This window comes from Peromyscus leucopus, chromosome 14, assembly GCF_004664715.2.
Source record: "Peromyscus leucopus breed LL Stock chromosome 14, UCI_PerLeu_2.1, whole genome shotgun sequence".
NCBI lineage: Eukaryota > Metazoa > Chordata > Mammalia > Rodentia > Cricetidae > Peromyscus > Peromyscus leucopus.
The window spans coordinates 41,184,841-41,192,638 of NC_051075.1; the positions used below are offsets into that span (position 1 = coordinate 41,184,841).

A 7,798-nucleotide genomic window follows, 5' to 3' on the forward strand; every position below is an offset into this window, starting at 1 on the left:
GGAGAAGCGGTCACTCTGGTAACCAACGGATAGATGGACAGCCCAGACAGACTTTGGGCTTCTGTCTCTTACTGTGACGACGCAGCAAGAGTCGGAGCCGTTGTGCTTGAATTTCCATCACAGATACTCATGGAGCACCTTCCAGGGTCCAGATTCTGTCCCGGGTACCGGGGGGCACAGTGAAGAAGAGTGTTTGCACAGAGTCCTGCCCTGTCGGGGTTTGTTGCAGTGGAGGAGAAACACGGCAAACAGAGCAACCGCCGATCAAATGGTGTCTGTGATTCAAGCTCTTGATTGTTTAACAGAGATCTGTACAGAATGCTCAGGGCCCACATGCTGCAAATGCTCACCTTCTGCTGGACAAGTGGGGGGTGTAGGAAGAGGCCCCGCCCATTAGTGGCACTGGGCTTCAGTAGTTCAGGGCCAATCCTGGGGTCCTAACTTGGAGCTGCCCAGCCACACATAAGACGCCTCCTCTCTTCTAAAAGAGTGGGCAGGATGTGGAACTGGGGGTGGGGGGCTTTTAGTGCTCCTGGTCTCTCCCCTCCCACCCATACTTTTGGTATTCTAAACCTCATCTAGGTGAAAAAGTCCTCATAACTGGAGAAACGATGTAGTAGTTTAAAAGACTGCTTTCCCCAGAGGACCCAGGTTCAATTGCCAGCATTTACATGGCAGCTCACAACTGGCCGAAACTCCAGTTCAGGAGATCTGATGCCCTCTTCTGGCCTCCACGGGCACCACAGCTGTCAGATGTAGGCAAAACATCCACACTCTTAAAAATAAATAAATGAAACAAAAAGGAGTCCTCATCTTGTAAATTCTAGACTCCAAGGGCGTGTCTAGAGACAGGAAAAGCCACATCCTAGATCCAATAGGATTTCAAGTTCCCAGCAGAGAAACAGACAGAGAACACTGTCCACGGACTAGCTTCGTTTCTGCTTGGCTTGGATTAATGAGTCTGAGCCCATTTCTTGCAAGAGCCCCATTGGCAGCCAAAAAAAACCTGGCAACTTGGAAAGCAGAGGAGGGCCATGCTGAAGAGCAGCAAGAGCCCCGAGAACCCGGAAGCCGAGCTCTGGAGTTCCCGCTGGACTTGCAGTTAATTAGCTCTGCTGGAGGACTGCACTACAAGTGCGGAGATGAAAACCAGAATGCTTGGCGCCCCGGGGGAAGGTCTCACCCAAGCCCGGAACAAACATGTCTGTGGGAGAAGCCTGGAGGTAACCTGTACCGTAGGTATGAGCTACACCATGCAGCTAGGATCCCAGCATCCCACGGAACTTTGGAACTGCACCAGAATGAGGGGCTGAGATGCCTCCCTAGTGCTGGAGGGGTACTGCCACCCGTCTCCTGAGGAGAGTGCAGGCAGTTTTGCCTCATCACAGCCCGGTGCTCTCTGCACAGGGCCAGCACTCACTGACACCCCCACCCCCAACACACCCCCTGGCCATCTGTCTGCTCTTTTAACCTCACCTTCTGGCTGAGTCCTCAGGGCCCTGTTCCCCTAACTGACCTCCAAGTGACTTCCACTCACCAGTCCACAGGGGGACAGGCAGTCTCAGAGAAAAAAAAAAATGCAGCAATAAGGAGGGAGAGGAGAGACGGGAGGGGAAGAAAGAGAAAAGAAACATAGACGGGGAGGGACCATTAAAGGCTGAGCAAGGCTGGAGCACATGGAGGCAGACTGTTAGGAGAGTTGAGAGATGCCGGCCGGATGGAGTCAGAACCATCTAGAGCAGTGGTTCTCAACCTTCCTAATGCTGTGACCTTTAAGACGGTGCCCCATGTTGTGGTGACCCCCCCAACCAGAAAACTATTTTGTTGCTACTTCATAACTATAATTTTGCTACTGTTACGAACCGTAATGTAAATATCCAATATGCAGGATATCTGATCTGAGACCCACAGAGGGGTCGTGACCCACAGGTTGAGAACTGCTGGCCTAACACTTCTTTTACAGGCCAAGAGCCCAGGTAGGCACAGCTCCTCCAGTCCTCTCCAGCTCCTCGCATCTCCGTTCTTCATCTTGTCATTCATCTAACTTGGTTCTCCAAGGGCTGCAGACACACTCCTTGTCCCTGTCTGTCCCCAGTGGTGGGACGGTGGCTCAGCCCAGCTCCTGTCTTACACAGGACATCTGGGAAGATCTCAGTTACTCTTCCAAAGGCGTCTCTCTATGCTACACCCCAGACACCTACAGAGCCAACCAGGACAGTGGTCCGGTCAGAGCTTTGATGGCGACTGAGCAAAAGTGTTTTGTTGTTTTGGTTTTTTTCTTGTTAGGATTCCAAATGCACTTGCATGTACGAACATGTTTATGAAGGGCAAGGGGAGTGTTGTATCTACAGTTCCAATGAAGGGGTTTTGGATTTCATCAGGGGCTAGGAAGGGTGCAGGTAAGTGGATTCCTATCATTACCCAGAGATAGGAATCAAGGCACACCTAGTAGTATCTGTGATTAATTATTTATAATTGAACCTGTCATATGCAATGTGGCCTATTCCTCCTTATCTGGACACGAGATAAACTGTTTTCACTCTTCATTTATTTATTTATTTATTTATTTATTTATTTATTTATTTATTTATTTTTGCTTAAAACTGGAAGTAGAGCATGGAATGTGTTTATGGTCCAGGCTAGTCACAGGGTCTGTGGCCTTCAGGATGAGCAGTCGAGGGAGGCCCTGGCAGGTGTGATAATGTCTCACTAGGGATCACCTGAATTGTATTAACAAGTTGCAGTTATTTACCATTCAAATGAGTTGGTTTATTACCGACACACTATTTAAGAATCAGAAGGCTAAAAAAAGAATCAGAAGGCTAACGCAGAAATTATAATCCCATCCTGAAGTCAATCTGTGGAAAAGTATGCACGATATCCATGGAACAAAATCCTCTCCAGGATGTTCCTGAGAGTGCTAAGAATGCTTGGGCTGACAGATGACACTGACTAACTTGGATCTTCTCAGGCTCAAGATGACCATTCATCTCCCCTCCAAGTTCTCAGAGACTTTTTAAGAAGCCTTAGAAACCAGACCATGGAGGAAAGCGACCCAAGGTGCAGCCAATCCTCCCATTCTTCTTCTTTCTGTGGCAGCCAATCCCTTTGAAACATTTCCAAGGAGCTCCTTGGGAGGCAGATGTGCTACATTGTGATTTGGACCCTTGATCTTGATGACAACTGAATGGCTCCAGTCTGTGTGTTTGCCACCGAACAAACGGAGCTTGGCGGGGCTGTTTGTACATGTGCATGGTTTGCAAGTCAATGGTGGCTTCCTTCCCTACCAACCACTGAAGGCAACATGAACAACCAGCCTCGCAGGCATTATTATGCTTGACTGCGACCACTTGGTCCTGTCAAAGGAAGACTCCCAGCTTTCCCTGTGGAAGTACGTGGCCCTGGGGGAAAAAAATAAAAGGAAATTGGGCAATGGTTTTGTATGCTTTCAGCTCTATCATGGATGGTTTTCAGCAGGAAACTAAAGAACAGACTCAAAAGAATCTGGTTTCCTGTTCCCGTAGCGTGATGCCAGGTGCATGGGGATTATTGTTTCCTACCCATGAGCCAGTCATTGTCAAACACAGCGTTAAGTCATAACAACAACGAGGACTGTGGTTTCAGGCTTTTGCCTTTGGCATGACACCACACACCTTCACTTTCTTTATTGCCTTTTCCAAAACCTAGGGAGCTTTCTTTTCTTTTTAGATTTCTTCTCCCCCCAAAGAACTGTATCTCATTGTTTTGCTTCACACAACCTTTCAACCCACACCAGCCAACTCCCAACTCCCCTCAGCCCTTTCTTAAGCAGAAATCACATATACCTAATTACTATTGCATCACATAGGGTTAAAATAAACCCACTGTGTATTGGCCCTTCAACAATCCTGCTTTTCCTGTGAAAAGGGCTCATTCCTTAAGACTGGCTTAGAGGGAGGAAAACCTCTCACATCATATTTTTCTTGCTTTCCAGGCTGATCTGGAAGGTGATGATAGGTCATAAGCCATAGCCTCTGCAAGGATGTTACAACCCGAGAGCAGGCGGAAAGTGCATATGTGCTTGGAATGTAACAAAAGGGGAACGTTACCAGTGGTGCGTTGGACGGGACCCTGAGGTTTTTAACTCTTTATCCAAACCCAGAGCACGGACCGTCCTGTTAGCCACTCAGATGTTTTCTGCTGGAATGCATTAAAATGGAGGGTTCAGCAGTCATCTGATCACACCCTCCCCTCCCAGCCAGTTGGCTTAGTGGTTTAAAGCTGTGGGCCTAGGCCCAGCTGACTCAATTTCCAGCAGCCCCCTGGTTTTGTCTATAGCTCCAGGGAAATCCGTGCATGTTCCTAGCTCATGCTGCTCTTTTGCAAAAGAGAAAACCCTTGCCTTTCAAGGCTGTCACCAAGAATGTCAGCACCAGTGAAGTCCTGGGATTTTCCTCCTTGCTCTGTTTTAGGGGACCTTAGCAAGCAGTCCTAGGTATGTGCTACCTGAGTATGGTAAGTGCTAAGTATGATGATGGACATGCCTGTGGATCTCTGCTCTGAATGGTCTTGGGAGTGTTGACGAGGCAGTGTGGGTTCCTAGTAGTGAGAAGGTAGAACCATGGGCAGAGTTGCTTTGCCATTGTGTGTGTGTGCGTGTGCGTGTGCGTGTGCGTGTGTGTGTGTGTGTGTGTGTGTGTGTGTGTGTGTGTGTGTATGTGTGTGTTTGAATTCTGGGTGATAAAAATTGTGCAGTCCTTATCATTCTCATTTCCCAGACGAAGAAATAGAGGCTCCGGCACACTGTTAGAATGATCAAAGCCATGACTGGACCCAGGCTGTGAAGGCCTTTCTAGGATCCCTCTGTTAAGTGTGTCCTCGAGCCTTCTCAGTACATGAGTGAACTGTACACTAACTTGTAGAAACAAACCGTAACTTGCTGTCATAACAGGGGGAACCTTGTCAGTCACAATCCACCATCTCACTTGGCATGGAGCATTCTGAATCGTTTTTTTGTCCGGACGGCTACCCTGGTTCCAGAGTCACCAGCTGAAATCTACAAAACTAGATTTGTTGTGATTCGGCCTTGAACCTCTCTCTCTGACTTCATCATTTGTGCTCAGCCTGTCCTCGGTTGCCCAAGGTCCTCCAGTCCCTGTCCTTTCCAAGAGAGCAAGAATTCCCTGCCTTCCTCACACACACACACCGCAGTCTGCCCACTCTGCCCACTCCGGGGGTGGGGGTCCTGTGCTGCCTCCTGTGGCTTCCTAGGAGAGTGACTGCTTGCTCTGAGATGGTTGGACTGGCTGGGATCGATCTCCCTTCCCTACCAGCCCATCCTGGCCGTCATTCCTTTTCTGTAGAAGGCTCTCTTGAACTGCAGACTTAGTACCTGGGGCAGGACCTACACGAGCCATCAACTTGAAGGCTGCATTGGTTTGTTCCTTGAAAGCAGGAGCAGGCACAGGTTGGGAAGATGGGGGACAGTGGCCCCCGTGGAGGACAGGCGCTCCTGTGGGGTGGGATCTTAGCTCAGGGTCCCAGGGAAGTGCACTGTGAGAGAGGCTTGTTGCGGAAGGCTATTCAGATCAACACTGAGTCCACCCACAGAGTTGAGGGGACCTTGGGAGCCTGGGGCAGTAGTTAACTGGCGGCAGAGTGCCTGGAGCTCTCCAGACTTTAATGAAAAAGACTCTAGGAATAAAGTCCTAAAGGAAAGTCCATTTCTGTCTCTTTTAAAAAGTGTCTTTTAGTGTGTGTGTGTGTGTGTGTGTGTGCACATGAGTGTTGCTTGCATGTATGTCTGTACATCACTTGTACACCTGGTGCCCTAGGAGAGCACTGGATCCCATAACTGGAGTTATACACATGATTGTGAGCCTCCATGTGGGTGCTGGGAATCGAACCCAGGTCCTCTAGAAAACAAATAATAAGAGCAGGGCTCTTAACTGCTTCCATCTCTTCAGCCTCAACAATCTACCTCTTAAGCCCTCAAATGCAACAGCAGGGGACCCTTGGAGAAAACTTTCAGAGGTCAGAACTGTGTCTGCTCCACTTAGACCTCGACCTTCCCTCAGACCTGGAGGCATGGAATCAAATGAGGTACTGGGCGGGGATTTCCCCAAATATGCTCAGGAAACCTCACATGTCAAAATCACCCTGTGAAGGAGTAGTATGGAATTTAAAACCCTGGGCTCTATATCTAGGAAAACAGACTCTCTGGAATGGGACAGGATTTTGCATTGTAAATATCCTGCACCCGACCCCTTGATTCTTTCGCACTTTGGAGACAAAGCTTAGAAATATCTCGCCCATGATCCTACTCTAGAACTGCAGGGTCTTAAGAGCCAGGATGAAGGATTTTGCTCACCGCTGACATCCGCACAGTGCACTGTATCACAATCTTTTTGCAGTCAGCTCAAATTGAAGTGCTTGTCAAACTCATGCTGACTGTCCTTAAGGGGCTGATTCTACTTACACTTCTTTGGGAGAATCAACCCTTCCTTCCTGTCTCCCTCTCTCAACTCAACTATGTGTTCTGAATAGGAGCAGCCCTCTGTGTATGAGTTCAGCCCTTTAGCTGCATAATGGGCTTGAAACCAAGCCTGTCACGGGTCCCATTTCTGCTCCCGAGATGAATGCAGAAGTCTGACCTCGATTCAAACCAAGCCATTCAGAATCTTTCCCCCTTGTGGTCCTGAGGAGGCCATGAGAGTGATTTCATTGCTACAGTAGTCATAGCAAACAGTATAGAGGATGTGACTTTGGAAGGTTATACACCAGCTAAGGGGAACTGAGAGATTAAAGAGCTCACATTGTTGGTGCTCAAGGTCTTCAGGTTCATGTGGTTTGATAATATGAGTCAATAACCAATGTGTGTAGTCCTGGGGTTCCTGGTTCTCAGAACCAGGGATTAAATTTCCCAGGCTAAAGCATTAGGATGTAATTATGAGTAAATGTGGAGTGGTCAGGTACATTAGGGGAACAGGAGTGGAAAGGTCGCCAATCTCCTCTCTTTTCCCTGTGGGATTGTAATAAAAGTGTATCTCTATGTATTTAGGATGGGACCAGGGAAAGGCGTTTATCCTTTTTCTTAATGAACCTGAAACATTCATCCCTTTTTAACATACTACTGATAGAAATAAGCCGATGATATGAGACTTTTCTATTCCATATAAGACTAGATATTGTGTTAGACAGGATCATTGCCATCTTGAATCAGGAAGGTGTGATAACCCCCATGAGACTCTCATGAAATGGGGCCTGTCAGAATTTTCTTCATGGAGAGAGGGAGAGAGAAGGAGAGAGAGAGAGAGAGAGAGAGAGAGAGAGAGATTGGGGTTCCCAAGGTTACAAAAAAGTAGATGGTTGACTGATAGCGGACTCTTCTACAGTATAGCACTTCGGTCTATTAGCAGCAAACTTAACCTAACTCCCCTCCAGGCCCTTCGAGAGAGGTGCTTCTTGCCTGTTACATTAGTTTGGCTTTTCCAACTACCAATCACAGTACCAAGACAGAGCTCACAAAATAATCCCTCTGCCTGAGACTCGGTCCCCTTTAGTGTCCGGCCCTTACAGTGAAAAGGAATTCCTTTCAAATAGAAAAGTCGAAGGCTGTATTTTAGTTAGTTTGGATTGGAAGAGGAAAGCAGCTCTTTGGATATACAACATTTACCCCAGAGAAAGTGTGCCTCCTGACTTGGTGATGGTAGGGGTGGTGGTACTGGAAGTGATGACCGTGATGGAGGTAGTGATGGTGGAGGTGGGCAGGAGAGGAATGTTGTTGACAGTGGTAGTGCTGGAGATGGCAGTGGCTGTG

General features: G+C 48.1%; 1 long non-coding RNA gene across 1 annotated transcript; it reads left to right on the top strand.

Moving 5' to 3' along the window:
• The first annotated feature begins 1,038 nt into the window (after positions 1-1,038).
• On the top strand, positions 1,039-3,433 carry LOC119089058. Its single transcript, XR_005092906.1, has 2 exons — positions 1,039-1,239; positions 2,972-3,433. It is a non-coding gene; the product is annotated as an uncharacterized LOC119089058 (long non-coding RNA).
• The last annotated feature ends 4,365 nt before the right edge of the window (positions 3,434-7,798 follow it).